The sequence below is a fragment of the Bombina bombina genome, unplaced genomic scaffold (genome assembly GCF_027579735.1).
Source record: "Bombina bombina isolate aBomBom1 unplaced genomic scaffold, aBomBom1.pri scaffold_450, whole genome shotgun sequence".
In the NCBI taxonomy this organism is placed as follows: domain Eukaryota; kingdom Metazoa; phylum Chordata; class Amphibia; order Anura; family Bombinatoridae; genus Bombina; species Bombina bombina.
This window is the reverse complement of record NW_026513078.1, coordinates 317,048-334,883: the sequence shown is the minus strand read 5'-3', so window position 1 is coordinate 334,883 and position 17,836 is coordinate 317,048. Positions and strand designations below refer to the sequence as shown.

Below are 17,836 nucleotides of genomic sequence, written 5' to 3'. Positions count from 1 at the left end.
TCCTCAGATGGCCGAGAAACAGCAATATGATCTTAACTACGCCGGCTAAAATCATAGTAAAAACTCAGGTAGATTCTTCTTCAAATTCTACCAGAGAAGGAATAACACACACCGGTGCTATTATAAAATAACAAACTTTTGATTGAAGGTATAAAACTAAATATAATCACCATAGTCCTCTCACACATCCTATCTAGTCGTTGGGTGCAAGAGAATGACTGGTAATGGCAGTTAGGGGAGGAGCTATATAGCAGCTCTGCTGGGTGAATCCTCTTGCACTTCCTGTTGGGGAGGAGTTAATATCCCATAAGTAATGGATGATCCGTGGACTGGATACACTTAACAAGAGAAAGTGTATTAATATAACAGTGTTGGTTTTGCAAAACTGGGGAATGGGTAATAAAGGGATTATCTATCTTTTTAAACAACAAAAATTCTGGTGTTGACTGTCACTTTAAGCTAGGATTTATACTACCATCAATTGTGTGACTTATCTAAGTGACTCTGATTATTATCAAATGAATCTTATCAATTCAACAAAAGTAAAAAGACAATTGTGTCTGTGGGTTTCAAACAACGAATTTGAGGATAAATGTCCTAGTGTGGACTGATATATGATATTATCTAAGTATAATAAAAAGAATAAATAAAGAATAATAATACTGTATTCTGTGATTTTAGATAGATTGGAAAGTGTACGTGATGCGTCTTTTCTTTTCTTTGAATAGAATAATGTGAGGTTAAAAAATGTAAGTAGCGCTTGTGACGATAAATATTATAGTGAAAAATATTGGATAGAACTTTGTCCGTAAATAAAGAAGATTGTGTATGTATATAAAATGGTTTAATGAACTATATTGACTATCGACAATTCAATATATAACATTAAGATTCATAAAAGTTGTGGCAATTCAACAAATAAAAACAAATAAAACAAGGGACGTCTCCCTATAAGTACTTCGGTAAGTCAAATGACCTAACAATGGATGGTATTTAAATATATCTTGAAAACAAAATGTCACCTTGTGTAAGGAGAGGTTATTAGCAAGCTGTAAGGTACCTTACAAATGTCTGTTTGGAATCGTGTATGAGTCGATGTTATGCTTCTATGAGCGTCCTTCTCCGTTACGCTCCTTTGCGGTTTAATATGACAAGCCTCCGTTTCTGATTGGTGGTTAGAGGTCACACCTCTCTTAGTATAGGCTGTGGAGGTGCACGCTGGATCTTTAGCGTGTTTAGATGTAGGTGATCTTTTTCAAGCTGTTTGAACTTACAGCTGTTAAAACTTTTTCTTTTGCACTTATGTGAGCGGTATTGTAGATCCGCTGTCAGAAAGATAAAAAGTGCTCCAATTTCTCGCTGATCAGATCCTTGGTCCTCCTTGTGGTTTTGGCTCCTAAATCATGGAAATTAGAGAGTCCACTTGAGGGGCTGGATCGCAGGAGTTTCTTTAAAAGTTGTAATAGAAAGGTCTGGAGTAAAATCTACGCGTTTCACCCTCTGGGGGCTTTATCAAGATACTCCAGACAGGTTGGGTGCATCCTTATAAAAGGTGTTTCTTGTGATCTTATTGGTTCAGTAATCAAGGTAGATTTCATGGAGGCACACCTTCTTTAATTTAAGGTGGAATTTCAGGTTAACGCTTTTATGTATATAAAGGTGGTATAAAAGTTCTCTTTATGATTGTCACTCAACATTTGGCAAAAATAAAACATTCGTTTATAAAATCTACTCCACATTATATATTTCAGAAATGTGTATTAGCTTACTATTAACTCATAAAATATTTGTATAATGAAGAATATAAATATTGTGAAATTCGTATTTTGGACTTTATATCTAAAAATAGTTCAATAAGAAAGTACCTTATACAGTGTATAGCATAGTTCTAAAGGGATCTCTGAGGCAATCGATTAATATTACGGATGATCTGGGGGTGTGTTGTTAACACTATCAATGGTAGCTGTCTTTATAACTACACACTCAACCTCACTATATGAAGACTTAATAGGATAGTGTTCATAAAGGACAATTAGTCCATCTTATAATGTCTGGATTTTGAATTATAATTTCATCATACTACTGCTGATATAGAGATTGTCTATTTCTGAATCTATTAGGGGGATCGGACCACCTATAATATGACGGATATATTTGTTTAGCAAATATAGATATCATATATCGTATACTAGTGTGTCTATACTTGGTAGTTCTAGAGGATAATTCACAAATATAATGTATCACGGAGACAGGTGACATATATAACAAAAACAAGGGCAATTTAGGATTTCAAAGAAAAATGGAAATCTCTAATTCTGAATTTAATCCTAGTGGTTGGAGGTTCTGTAATGTATATATGGTTTCTGATTCCATTCTAAGGAGTTCAACTTCTAAGTTCCCTCCCCTCCAATTTGGAGTAATCTTTTTTTTTTTTTTAATTTTTTTTTTATTGTTGAGATAATCAGAATGACAACAAAGGTATAATAACAAAACAATGATAAATTGAGCAACCCACATGGCTATGTATAAGTCCAAACAGTCTTTTAGAATTTCTTCTTGCCATATAGTAGGCCTGGAGTAATCTTTTTAATCCCCCAAAATTTAAAATCTGATAAATTATTGTTATGTTTAAGTGTTGGTATAAGTAAGTTTCTTTTTTGCCTTTCTCTATTGTCCATAGATGTTCTCGGATTCTTTCCCTAAGGGTCCTAGTCGTTTCTCCAATGTATTGTTTATTACATGTGCATTGGATCATATATATCACCCCTTTATCTTGACATCTAATCGTGCAGTCTATTACATATATTTTTCCAGTTTGTGTGGACTTGTAATTTTTTGTTTTACAACTATGTTGGCAGGATTTGCATCCAAAACCTTTAATATCGTTACCTAATAGGTTGATTTGTTTAGTGTTTTGATGTTCAGTCTTAAACTCACTGGGAGATAGAATATTTTTTAGGTTTTTTGCCTTTCTATATAGAATATTGGGGTATGGAGATACTTTGTTGCCTATTATTGGATCATTTTGTACCAAATGCCAATGTTTGTTAATCTTTTTCAGGGTTTTGAAGTCATCATTATAATTGGTGATTAGTGGTACATTAATAATAGTGTTCTCTGGAGTGTTTACTTTCAATTTGTCTTTATATTTTAAATATTCATTTCTATCAGGTATAGACACACTAGTATACGATATATATCATCTATATTTGCTAAACAAATATATCCGTCATATTATAGGAGGTCCGATCCCCCTAATAGATTCAGAAATAGACAATCTCTATATCAGCAGTAGTATGATGAAATTATAATTCAAAATCCAGACATTATAAGATGGACTAATTGTCCTTTATGAACACTATCCTATTAAGTCTTCATATAGTGAGGTTGAGTGTGTAGTTATAAAGACAGCTACCATTGATAGTGTTAACAACACCCCCCCAGATCATCCGTAATATTAATCGATTGCCTCAGAGATCCCTTTAGAACTATGCTATACACTGTATAAGGTACTTTCTTATTGAACTATTTTTAGATATAAAGTCCAAAATACGAATTTCACAATATTTATATTCTTCATTATACAAATATTTTATGAGTTAATAGTAAGCTAATACACGTTTCTGAAATATATAATGTGGAGTAGATTTTATAAATGAATGTTTTATTTTTGCCAAATGTTGAGTGACAATCATAAAGAGAACTTTTATACCACCTTTATATACATAAAGGTGATAACTAAAAGTCATGTGATTAGGGGTGGTCAGAAGATGCTTAGATACCAGTTAGTCACAGAAATAAAAAGTGAATTAATTTGGGATGCGCCAAAATTTTGGCCGCAGAAAGAAACTGTATTTTTGGCAATTTCGTTTTTTTGCCTGTTATTTTTGGTAAAATTATTGTGTAGCATGTTTCAAATTTGATGCTAGCCTAGAGCTGCTGTGTATTACTTGACTTAGTGTTCTGCATATAATGAGTTTTCTAGGACTATACTTTACAGTATTTGGATAATTGGTAAAAAAAACCTGTTAAATCTGATTCTGTTACATAAAACTAAATAAAGAATACTACAGTATATTAATATTTATAAATTGTTCTAAGTAGGGATACACCAAAATTTTGGTCGCAGAAACATTTTGGCCGAAAATTGAATTTTTTGCCTGGTTTTTTTTTATTGGTAAAATTATTGTGTAGCATATTATTGTTTTAAGATATTTTAGTCCAAATTTTAGCGTGTTACTTTCAATAAAAGTGTGGGCTTTTTAATTGGCTCTAATTATGCAAAAAAAAAAATCTAAAAAAAAAAAATTGAAAATAATTTGAAAAAAATACATTTTCTGTATGAGTTTCGGTTTTCGGCCAAGTGCATTCCGGATTTTCGGATTCGGTCCATCACTAGTATTAATATAACTGTGTTGGTTATGCAAAACTGGGGAATTATCTATCTTTTTAAACAACAAAATTCTGGTATTGACTGTCCCTTTAATTTAAGCTTTGCGCTTTGTATTTTATAATACTTTAGACTTCAAATTATGTCCTTTAAGTTTTATTACATTTAAATGGAAACTGAACACAATTTTTTCTTTCATGATTCAGATGCAAGAGCATGCAATTTTAAGCAGTTTTCTAATTTACTCCTATTATCAATTTTCTTCGTTCTCTAGGTTTCTTTATTTGAAAAAGAAGCAATGTAAGCAGAACCTCAGAGATCCCTTTAGAACTATGCTATACACTGTATAAGGTACTTTCTTATTGAACTATTTTTAGATATAAAGTCCAAAATACGAATTTCACAATATTTATATTCTTCATTATACAAATATTTTACGAGTTAATGGTAAGCTAATACACATTTCTGAAATAAATAATGTGGAGTAGATTTTATAAACGAATGTTTTATTTTTGCCAAATGTTGAGTGACAATCATAAAGAGAACTTTTATACCACCTTTATATACATAAAAGTGTTAACCTGAAATTCCACCTTAAATTAAAGAAGGTGTGCCTCCATGAAATCTACCTTGATTACTGAACCAATAAGATCACAAGAAACACCTTTATAAGGATGCACCCAACCTGTCTGGAGTATCTTGATAAAGCCCCCAGAGGGTGAAACGCATAGATTTTACTCCAGACCTTTCTATTACAACTTTTAAAGAAACTCCTGCAAGCTGCGATTCAGCCCCTCAAGTGGACTCTCTAATTTCCATGATTTAGGAGCCAAAACCACAAGGAGGACCAAGGATCTGATCAGCGAGAAATTGGAGCACTTTTTATCTTTCTGACAGCGGATCTACAATACCGCTCACATAAGTGCAAAAGAAAAAGTTTTAACAGCTGTAAATTCAAACAGCTTGAAAAAGATCACCTACATCTAAACACGCTAAAGATCCAGCGTGCACCTCCACAGCCTATCCTAAGAGAGGTGTGACCTCTAACCACCAATCAGAAACGGAGGCTTGTCATATTAAACCGCGAAGGAGCGGAACGGAGAAGGACGCTCATAGAAGCATAACATCGACTCATACACGATTCCAAACAGACATTTGTAAGGTACCTTACAGCTTGCTAATAACCTCTCCTTACACAAGGTGACATTTTGTTTTCAAGATATATTTAAAGACCATCCATTGTTAGGTCATTTGACTTACCGAAGTACTTATAGGGAGACGTCCCTTGTTTTATTTGTTGAATTGCCACAACTTTTATGAATCTTATTGTTATATATTGAATTGTCGATAGTCAATATAGTTCATTAAACCATTTTATATACATACACAATCTTCTTTATTTACGGACAAAGTTCTATCCAATATTTTTCACTATAATATTTATCGTCACAAGCGCTACTTACATTTTTTAACCTCACATTATTCTATTCAAAGAAAAGAAAAGACAGGCATCACGTACACTTTCCAATCTATCTAAAATCACAGAATACAGTATTATTATTCTTTATTTATTCTTTTTATTATACTTAGATAATATCATATATCAGTCCACACTAGGACATTTATCCTCAAATTCGTTGTTTGAAACCCACAGACACAATTGTCTTTTTACTTTTGTTGAATTGATAAGATTCATTTGATAATAATCAGAGTCACTTAGATAAGTCACACAATTGATGGTAGTATAAATCCTAGCTTAATCTATAAGCGCCAGTGGAAATCTAAACTCATACATTCGTCTGTTACCCCTTAGCACTAACAAATATTTTACAGAACAGACACTTAAAGGGACATGAAACCCAAAAACTTTCTTTTATGATTTACATTAATTTTCCAATTTACTTCTATTATCAATTTTGGTTCATTCTCTTGGTATCCTTTGTTGAAGGAACAGCAATGCACTACTGGGAACTAGCTGAACACATTGGTAAGCCAATGAAATGAGGCATATATGTGCAGCCACAAATTAGCAGCTAAATTTCAGCCCCTGAGGCTACCTAGGTATGCTTTTCAACAAATAATACCAAGAAAACAAAGCAAATTGAGAATAGAAGTAAATTGGAAAGTTGTTTAAAATTGTATGATCTATCTGAATCACAAAATAAATATTTCAGGTTTCATGTCCCTTTAAGATATCTAACTGTCCAGTTAAATACTGGACACCTGGTGGTAACCCTAATCACTAGAGGCATCACCTATCACAGTATATATAAGCATGTCTATAAATCTATTCACATAAATGTATGCACCTATTCATAAATTTTATTTTTTAGTACAGTTTTTTTCCCTTTTAGTCAGATGATGTCACTAGTGATGTAAATGATATCACTCGTGATGCTATTACAAAATTAACAATGTAATGTTTTAGGTTATCAGTGTTGGTTATGTAAACCTTATGTAACTTGGGAATGGTAAATAAAGGAATTATCTATCTTTTTAAACAATAACATGTTGGTGTTTACTATCCTTTTAAGTTATAGAAAAGCTATGTAACAAGAAGGTTAAGGGCCCAATGATCTAAAGTTCTGTGCTCAGGTGAGATGATCTAAAATGATCCTTCCTTATAAGATTCTAAAAAGGCAAATTTTGCAATAATCTCTGAGGGGTGTTGCCTGCATTTCTGGATGTGAAGGAGAGAGAAGCCTAGTGCAATATAGCACTGCATGACACGAGAGTTTTCTTAAAGGGACAGTCAAGTCCAAAAAAAACTTTCATTTTTCAAATAGGGCATGTAATTTTAAACAACTTTCCAATTTACTTTTATCAACAATTTTGCTTTGTTCTCTTGGTATTCTAGTTGAAAGCAAACCTAGGAAGTCTCATATGATAATTTTTAAGCCCTTGAAGGGCGCCTCTTTTTTATTAGCTTTTCACAGCAGGGGAGAGCTAGTTCATGTCAGCCATATAGATAACATTGTAATCAGGACCGTGGCTAGTGGCAGACACTGCACTAATTGGCTAAAATGCAAGTCAATAGATAATAACTAAAAGTCATGTGATTAGGGGCGGTCAGAAGATGCTTAGATACCAGTTAGTCACAGAAATAAAAAGTGAATTAATTCGGGATGCACCGAAATTTTGGCCGCAGAAAGTTTCGGCCAAAAACTGCATTTTTGGTTATTTCGTTTTTTTTTGCCTGTTAAAAGTACATGCTATATCTGAATCATGCAAGTTTAATTTTGACTTTCCTATCCCTTTAACCATAGTTGGCCCGGATTGTAAGCTTACATTCCTGTTTTTTTTTTTAAATAAAGGTACCAAGAGAACAAAGAAAAATTGATAATGGGAGTGAATTAGAAAGTTGCTTAAAATTGCATGCTCTATCTAAATCATGAAAGAAGAAAAATGGTTTCAGTATCCCATTAAGCTTTGCATTTTCTATTTTTTATTTTAATGCATATTGCATTAAGCATTGTGATTTTACAGATTCTTAAAATGCTTTGACAGTTTCTGTGTTACTTTAACAAATTAGGATCATACTTTGTATATTTCTGTGCATCTTTTTCAAATTACGTTGCACTTTGTATTTGTTCTATGTAAAATAAAGCTGACAGTTTCAGAAAGTGGGAGAGACAGGGGAGTTCCCATGGTCTGACTGAATCTCTCATCATATGCTCTGAGCATTTTACACTTTTAGGTCTCACTAATTTATCTTGCCATCTGTATGTAGGTGAAGTTTGCCCAAATTCACAATACACCTATTTAATTGACAGAAAAGTAATGTATACTAAACAAGAGGCAAATGCAAGTTAAATTGTAGTGAACACATCTCAGCTTAATTTGTATACCTGTATGCTGCAAAATGAAAATATATATCAGTGACACTTATTAACTCTAAACTCCCCTATGAGATTCTGCATCCCATAGAGCTTCATTACTTTCTTTGGGCTTGATGATCAACGATTCTCCAGCTTGGAGAAAAATTATAGTGCAGACCTCACAGGGGCTGAACTAACTGAATTCTCTAAGGAAAAGGGCGGAACCTGGAAATCCCAGTGAGATGCCTCACATAGAAAGTAATGAAGCTCTCTGAGATACAGAATCTCACAGTGGAAAGTGAAGTTAAAGGGACATTGTACACTAGATTTTTGTTTGCATAAAATGTTTTGTAGACAATGTAGATGATCTATTTATATAGCCAATCTGGGAGCGTTTTTGTAACAATGTATAGTTTTGCTTATTGTTTCAAAAACATTGTGAAGATTTTCAGACTCCTAACTGAGCCCCACAGAGTCAGATGTATACATGTGTTTACAAACTCCTGCTGGCTTCTGTTTATTTTATCTGTCTTCATATGCAAGTAAGGGGGAAGTGTTTGCTCGTATTGTTTCCCCAGTCCCATTCACTGGGTGTCTCAGCCTAACCTCATCAACAGCGCTAAACTGGAAGCTTCTAAGTATATATATATATATATATATATATATATATATATATTGTCATGAGCGCTTCCGTTCATCGCCGTGTCGCCGCGGCTCCCGGAACTCCTCTGTGTCTCTGACGTCATGTTGCTTAGCAACATGACGCTTTCTCTCACACCCCTCTGATGACGGTTACGCTCCTGCCCTTTAAATCTCGGCGGGAGATCTGAATCTGGGCCCGTTTGTTTGTTTCCCTGGATTGTGAGTACCATATCAGTTTTATTCTTCTGTGTACCGACTTCTGCCTGCCTGACCAAGCCTCTTGCCTAATCCCTACTTGCTGATATTTGGACATTGACTTCTGCCTGCCTGACCTTGCCTGTAGCTATTACCCTTTTGCTGACACTTGGATGCCGACTTCTGCTTGCCTGACCCTGTCTTTTGCCTATACCTTTTGCTGATATTTGGATGCCGACTTCTGCCTGCCTGACCTTGCTTTGGCCTTTACCTTTAAACCTATTCTTTGTTAAACAAGACCTGCTTAAAGGGACATTTTACTTTTACAAGCTGCAAAAGAGAACTTTGCCTTTCTGTTTGTTATACACCTGCTTAAAAGGGACATTTACTTTTACAAGCTGCAAAAGAGAACTTTGCCTTTCTGTTTGTTATACACCTGCTTAAAAGGGACATTTACTTTTACAAGCTGCAAAAGAGAACTTTGCCTTTCTGTTTGTTATAAACCTGCTTAAAGGGACATTATACTTTTACAAGCTGCAAAAGAGAACTTTGCCTTTCTGTTTGTTATACACCTGCTTAAAAGGGACATTTACTTTTACAAGCTGCAAAAGAGAACTTTGCCTTTCTGTTTGTTATAAACCTGCTTAAAGGGACATTATACTTTTACAAGCTGCAAAAGAGAACTTTTCCTTTGTTTTACAAGCCTGCTAAAGAGGACCTTTTTCAGAAGCTTCAAAGTAAGAGCATTTCCTTTTTGTTCTTTGTACTACTTAAAGGGACGTTTTATCCTTTGTGGCTTTCCTGCATTCTGGAACAATATTCATTTTTGTTATCTTCTAATCTGCTTCCTGAGTGGGTCACGTCCTGGATATTTCTCAGTGTGCTAGCGTGTGCTTTCAATTCACGCTAGCAGTTGGGTTACATCCCGGATTGATTCCAGAGCGGCTGACATTACAAACGGGCCATAAAAATGGACCCCACTGAATTATCTATGGCCGTGGCTCACCAGGGACAGCTCTTGGGTTCTCATGCCACTCACTTGCAGTCTCTGGACACTAAACTTGATCAAATTACTGCTCTATTACAAAATTTGGTTGCTACCGCACCTCCCAATCCTAATCCCAATCCAAATCCGATTGAGGCATTACCTCCTCCGATTCCTAACAATCAGTCTCAGGTACAACTAAGTCCCAGGATTCCTCTTCCGGATAAATATGATGGGAATCCTGAAGAATGTAGAGGCTTTTTGAATCAATGCCGTCTTCATTTCCGAAATAGCCCTACTCTCTTTGCTACTGCCTCTTCTAGAATCACGTTTCTTATTTCCTTAATGAAAGGAAAAGCCTTGGCTTGGGTGTCACCTTTGCTAGAAAAGAATGATCCTATACTGTTGGATGTTGATACATTTCTATCTACATTCTCAAACGTATTCGATAAACCTGGAAGGTCATCCGCTGCTGAAGCAACTCTCCTGGATTTACGTCAAGGAAATCAACCAGTCTCTCAATATGCAATTGAGTTCCGCACCCTTGCCTCTGAAACCACTTGGAATCAGGGAGCACTCAGAGCCGCTTTCCGTAAAGGACTTTCTGAGCGTCTCAAGGATGAATTGGTGTATCGTGAACTTCCAGAGTCCTTAGAAGCCTTAATAAATCTCTGTATCTGTCTCGACGCCAGGTTTCGTGAACGCCAACAAGAAAAGGATAGAACACAGAGGACTGCCACTCGAACTCCTTTTCGTTTAGCTCCTCGTTTTTCTAGTCCAGTCACTCCAGCCTCTCCTACTACTGATCAGGCTGAACCCATGGAAGTAGGAAGTATAAAATTAACTGAGACTGAACGCTTAAGAAGACGGACTCTTGGCTTATGTCTGTACTGTGGCCTTAAAGGACATTTATTAAGGGATTGTCCTACTAGGCCAGTAAAAGCCAGGGCTTAACTCTAGTCCAGGGAACTGAGTTAAGCCAAAATAGTGGTCATTCCCTATACAAGAAACTCTTTGTTCCAGTAACTCTTCTAATTGGACAAAAGAAGATCTATACCCAAGCCCTAATTGATTCTGGTGCTGGAGGTGTGTTCATTGACTCTACATTTGTTTCTACTCATTCTATACCCTTACTAAAGAAGGAGTATTCCATTTCAGTCTCTACGGTCAGTGGAGATCCTTTGGGTTCTGGATACATTCAGTTTTCTACTCAACCCTTAATCCTCACCGTAGGAATACTTCATTCTGAGACAATTTGTTTCGATGTCATTCCCACTCCGCAATTTCCCATTATCTTGGGATTACCCTGGCTCCAGATTCACAATCCCATTTTTTCTTGGACTTTCGGTGAACTCACTTCCTGGGGATCTACATGCCAGACTAAATGTCTTCAAGAGATTACTAAGTTACCACTCACTATTGCTCTCACAGTTGAAACTCCGGAATCCTTACCTATGCATTACCATGACTTTGTGGATGTCTTCTCCAAAAAAGAAGCGGAACGTCTTCCTCCTCATCGCCCTTTTGATTGTCCCATTGACCTCCTTCCTGGGGCTGCCTATCCTCGAGGCAAAACATATCCACTTTCTAAACCAGAAAACATGGCTCTGGAAGAATATATAAAAGACAATCTGGCTAGAGGATTTATTCGACCCTCCTCTTCCCCTGTAGGGGCTGGTTTCTTTTTTGTGGGAAAAAAGGATGGCGGATTAAGACCCTGTATTGATTATCGTGGATTGAATCAGATTACCATCAAGAACAGTTATCCTCTGCCCCTTATTCCTGAACTTTTTACTTATCTTCAGGGAGCCACCATTTTCACCAAACTCGACCTACGTGGTGCATACAACTTGATCCGTATACGCAAAGGAGATGAGTGGAAGACTGCCTTTAACACTCGATTTGGGCATTATGAATATTTGGTCATGCCCTTTGGGCTATGCAATGCTCCGGCGGTTTTCCAGCATTTTGTAAATGAGATCTTTCGTGATTTTTTGAATATTTTTGTTATCATATACCTGGACGACATCTTAATTTTTTCTCAGAACCACCAAGATCATGTGCACCACGTCAAGAAAGTACTTCAACGTCTAAGAGAATTCCATCTGTTTGCTAAACTGGAGAAATGTTCTTTCCATCAAAAAATCATACCCTTTCTGGGTTATGTAATATCGGCATCTGGATTCGAAATGGACCCTACTAAACTTTCTGCCATTTTGGATTGGCCTAGACCTGATTCTTTGAAGGCTTTACAACGTTTCCTAGGCTTCGCCAATTATTACAGAAAGTTCATCAAGAATTTTGCTACTATTACTTCTCCTCTTACTTCTCTCACAAGAAAAGGACAAAACTGTAAAGTATGGCCGTCTGAGGCTATAGAAGCTTTTGAATCTCTCAAAGAAGCTTTTTCCTCAGCTCCTATCCTTCGTCATCCAAATCCTGAGTTTCAATTTATTCTGGAGGTGGATGCTTCCTCTGTTGCTGCTGGAGCGGTTCTGTCTCAACGAATACCAGAGACTGGAAGGATTCATCCTGTTGCTTTTTTCTCTAAAAAATTCACTCCTTCCGAATTTAACTATGACGTAGGGAATAAAGAGTTACTTGCCATCAAGATGGCATTGGATGAATGGAGACATTGGCTGGAAGGTACTTCTTTGCCATTTACTATACTTACTGATCATAAGAACCTTCTGTATCTCCAAACAGCCAAACGACTAAATTCCAGGCAAGCACGCTGGTCCTTATTCTTCTCTCGGTTTCACTATAATTTGTCTTACATACCTGGTTCAAAAAATATTAAAGCAGACGCACTTTCCAGACAATTTCAAGATACCCCAGTTCCTGAGTCTGGTACCATTCTCCAACCTCATGAAGTCATTGCCCAGTTAACAACTTCTTGGTTACAAGAATTACAGTCCGCTCAAGAGCGTCTTCCTTTGTCCTGTAAACCTCCCAATGGTTTACTCTTTGTTCCTGAACGCCTTCGTTCCAAGATTTTATTTTGGGCTCATGATAGTCCCCTTTCTGGACATCCTGGCATCAGTATTACCACTCGAAACCTCAAACAACATGTCTGGTGGCCTACACTCTCTCAAGATGTGAAGGATTACGTCTCAGTATGCACACAATGTGCCATGAACAAAACTCCACGCCAACTTCCTTCAGGATTACTCCAACCATTGCCTATACCTCACCAGCCTTGGACTCATGTATCCATGGACTTTATTACCGATCTTCCCTTGTCCACTGGGAACAATACTATCTGGGTGGTGGTCGACAGGTTCACTAAGACGGCTCATTTTGTACCCTTGCCAGGATTACCATCTGCCAAAAGACTCTCTGAACTTTTTATTCTACATATTGTAAGAATCCATGGATTTCCTCTTGATATTGTTTCAGATAGAGGGGTACAATTCGTTTCTCGATTTTGGAGGTCACTTTGTAAACATTTTGGTACTACTATATCTCTCTCTACTTCTCACCACCCACAATCGAATGGTCAGACTGAAAGAGTAAACCAGTGTCTTGAAACATATCTTAGACATTATGTGGATCATTATCATTCTAACTGGACTTCTTACCTTCCTTTGGCTGAATTGGCCCATAATGCCCGGTACAATTCCTCCCTTCAGACTTCTCCTTTTCATGCAGCTTACGGATATCAGCCTAGGACGTTCCCTTTGCATACTTCCTCCACAGTGAATCCTGCTTCTGATCTTACAGCCCGAAGATTAACTCGACATTGGCAGAAGATACATCGTATTCTTTCTGTAACTTCTAGACGTTACAAGTTCTTTTCGGATCTTCGACGGAAAAAGGCTCCCAAATATCGCCCTGGTGATAAAGTTTGGATTTCCTCTCGATTTCTTCGCCTGAAACAACCTTCTAACAAATTGGGACCACGATATGTGGGTCCTTTCCGAATACTGGGTCAGGTATGTTCCACTGCTTATCGGGTAGCTTTACCCAAGTCTCTCAGAGTCCATCCGGTATTCCATGTTTCTCTTTTAAAACCTGTGATGATTAACAGGTATTCTAAGCCTTTTTCTAAACCTCCACCGTTATTGGTGCATGGACATCCTGAGTTTGAGATCAGCCATATTCTAGATTCCAAATTGCGGGGCAAGAAATTGTATTATCTCATTCATTGGAAGGGTTATCCAGTCACGGAACGTTCTTGGGAACCTGCTCATCAAGTAAATGCTCCAATATTGGTCAAGACCTTCCACAAGACTCATCCTGATAGACCTGGTCCTGTCCCCCGGAGGGGCCCTTGAGGAGGGGGTGCTGTCATGAGCGCTTCCGTTCATCGCCGTGTCGCCGCGGCTCCCGGAACTCCTCTGTGTCTCTGACGTCATGTTGCTTAGCAACATGACGCTTTCTCTCACACCCCTCTGATGACGGTTACGCTCCTGCCCTTTAAATCTCGGCGGGAGATCTGAATCTGGGCCCGTTTGTTTGTTTCCCTGGATTGTGAGTACCATATCAGTTTTATTCTTCTGTGTACCGACTTCTGCCTGCCTGACCAAGCCTCTTGCCTAATCCCTACTTGCTGATATTTGGACATTGACTTCTGCCTGCCTGACCTTGCCTGTAGCTATTACCCTTTTGCTGACACTTGGATGCCGACTTCTGCTTGCCTGACCCTGTCTTTTGCCTATACCTTTTGCTGATATTTGGATGCCGACTTCTGCCTGCCTGACCTTGCTTTGGCCTTTACCTTTAAACCTATTCTTTGTTAAACAAGACCTGCTTAAAGGGACATTTTACTTTTACAAGCTGCAAAAGAGAACTTTGCCTTTCTGTTTGTTATACACCTGCTTAAAAGGGACATTTACTTTTACAAGCTGCAAAAGAGAACTTTGCCTTTCTGTTTGTTATACACCTGCTTAAAAGGGACATTTACTTTTACAAGCTGCAAAAGAGAACTTTGCCTTTCTGTTTGTTATAAACCTGCTTAAAGGGACATTATACTTTTACAAGCTGCAAAAGAGAACTTTGCCTTTCTGTTTGTTATACACCTGCTTAAAAGGGACATTTACTTTTACAAGCTGCAAAAGAGAACTTTGCCTTTCTGTTTGTTATAAACCTGCTTAAAGGGACATTATACTTTTACAAGCTGCAAAAGAGAACTTTTCCTTTGTTTTACAAGCCTGCTAAAGAGGACCTTTTTCAGAAGCTTCAAAGTAAGAGCATTTCCTTTTTGTTCTTTGTACTACTTAAAGGGACGTTTTATCCTTTGTGGCTTTCCTGCATTCTGGAACAATATTCATTTTTGTTATCTTCTAATCTGCTTCCTGAGTGGGTCACGTCCTGGATATTTCTCAGTGTGCTAGCGTGTGCTTTCAATTCACGCTAGCAGTTGGGTTACATCCCGGATTGATTCCAGAGCGGCTGACATATATACATACACACACACACATAATTAAACTATATGGTATGGCTAATATATAGTTTCAATAAATTTTCCCCTTTGATGAATACCATGCTTAGATACGAAGTACTAAGGACACAGGAGACCCTCTGTATGTAGGTTAAAGTACATTTTATTTGATTTCTTTATATATTTAGCAACAGGAAGCCAGCAGCATGGTAAGCAATATGCTGGATAGGAAATAACTTTATTTTAAGTATATTATGTTTATTACATTTTTAAAATACCGCCACCGTCCAAGAATCTGATGGGTTGTGACGTAATGGCTTCAGAATGCCATTACGCTGAGGAGCGCATGCGCGGTATGTATTTCTTATTCGACAGCTGACAAAACGTTACTTCTGTTTACTATTCTGATATGTTCGCTCTTCTGATAGAACACAGGGATTGACACCATGGGTAAGGTCACTGTGATAACTAAAAATTGGCACCTCAGACCTAATAAATGGTCCCCTTTTGTCGCCAAGGGACCAGTGAGGTCCAGCTTTGCCATGAGTGCATCTCCACTTAACCATGTGGGATGCAATTTGTAGCTAACAGCCCTTACTCTTATAATCACCATACCAGCATCAGGTTTCAGATAGGCATATATGCTTAGAATTGCATATATTGTCTTCATGTGACATTATCACTGCTGATTGGTGGTTGCACATGTATGCCTCGTCATTGGCTCACCTAATGTGTTCAGCTAGCTCCCTGTAGTGAATTTCTGCTCCTTCCAAAGGATAGCAAACAAATTAAGCAAATATGATAATAGCAGTACATTTGAAAGTTGTAAACAAATGTATGCTCTATTTGAATTGTCTAAGACAAATGTTGGGTTTTGTGTCACTTAGGGAGGTTGCTACATAGTATATATACCCTGACTAAAAGAATACAGTATGGTCACACGTAATATTATGCATTTACGTTTTTCCTCTCTGCATGCCTATTATTTACAAGAGCTATGCGGAGAAAATCTTGGTATGCATCCTTACATAACAGATCCCGTCAATTTAGTAACATTTCCATCTCACCTACAGTCTTTAACCTCCTTCAGGGGGTACCTCTACCGGAAGCGGAAAATTACTGTGAATGAAGTCAGGGTAACCTTGCTGAAAAATTGCAATGTTCACAATATATGAATAAAGTTTATTGAAACGAAATTTTAAAGCCTGCCCCAATATGTAAAATAGCATTATCCTTTTACAGATCAATCCCCGGATATGTCCGATAACGAGGCTTGCAACGCAAACAGCTCAACCTTGCTTCCTTGGTGACGTGTTGATCTGACAGCCTACCAATCAGGGCGGCGCTTGCTTGTAGAGCGTCGCCGGCCTATGGCAGGTGGTGTTGGTCTATTGCTGGCTGCGGCTTGTCAGGAAGGAGCTGGAGGGGAGATATGACCGGGGCTCCGGGAGAGGAGGATGAATGAGGTAATCAGAACAGGGAAACCCCTTCAAAATGTGAACATTAGAGGCTTAGCTAAGGGATTGATGAACATCATATGGGACCCCCAGTTTGATAGGGGAAATCCCCATTCCGACAGGAGAAATACATTCACAATAGTGATTAATTATCAGCTGACACCATACTGTTGATAATGATTAATTGTTCTATACAGAGTTATGTGTACTACTATAGAAAAATGTCATACTGTTTTTCACACAGTTATATAAATGTTAAAATGAATGTCGAGGCAGTCACTCATTTTCATTTGGAAATTCATTCATTTGTTCCATTGCAGTTCAAATATTTGTAGCAGGAACCCACTGACAATTTCATATATTTCTTCGTTTATATATAGGTGCTTCAACACAAATACAGATATTGTAAATAAAAAACACTATCTAAACTAACACACTATCAATATTTTTTTTGAGTGACTTGTAAAGATACATTGTTAATACTTGGGTTATAAATCTATTAACCCATTGGTGAAGTTTTGTACTTTTAAATGTATTCATCTTGTTTTAATACCAAAAGAATTTCAATTTAATATCATGTCCAATTGGAAGAGCACACTGATGCTTGTTTGTTAATAGAATGAAAAACAGTATGAGTGATTTGCTACATTTAAAAAAAATAAATAATAAAAAAACCCTTCTGCTCTAGGTTTGTGATATTGTGTGTGTGTTTTTTTAAATGCACTTGGCCGTATGGCTTTTTGAAAAAGCCAGTGCATATTCTTTGGGGGCTGGATTTTTATTCCTTCTGGTCCTAGTATGTAATGAGATACTTGACGAGAAAACTGTCCAAGCTTGTGTAAAATACAAGAGGAATGCCCTTGGCTATAAAATAAAGGTTGTTGCTGGATTTAAATAGGAAATGTAGAATAGTTCACCTATTTTAATATTTTATCAATATAATATGACAATCAAGAAGACAATCAT

The 17,836-nt window shown here is 37.1% G+C and overlaps 2 protein-coding genes across 3 annotated transcripts in view; one reads left to right on the top strand and one right to left on the bottom strand.

Moving 5' to 3' along the window:
- Window positions 1-16,636, bottom strand: part of LOC128644698 (NADH dehydrogenase [ubiquinone] 1 beta subcomplex subunit 3) — a 34,791-nt gene extending 18,155 nt beyond the window's left edge. The window contains exon 1 of one of the 2 annotated variants that reach the window (XM_053697210.1): window positions 16,481-16,636. The gene's annotated coding sequence lies outside the window, so the exon portion shown is untranslated. The remainder of the gene's footprint in view (window positions 1-16,480) is intronic. The other variant, XM_053697211.1, reaches the window with a different exon arrangement.
- A 155-nt stretch (window positions 16,637-16,791) lies between these two features.
- The window catches only part of LOC128644699 (hyccin 2), a gene marked incomplete in the record, with an annotated part of 276,864 nt that continues 275,819 nt past the window's right edge, over window positions 16,792-17,836 (top strand). Inside the window, 1 exon segment of the mRNA XM_053697212.1 lies at window positions 16,792-16,879.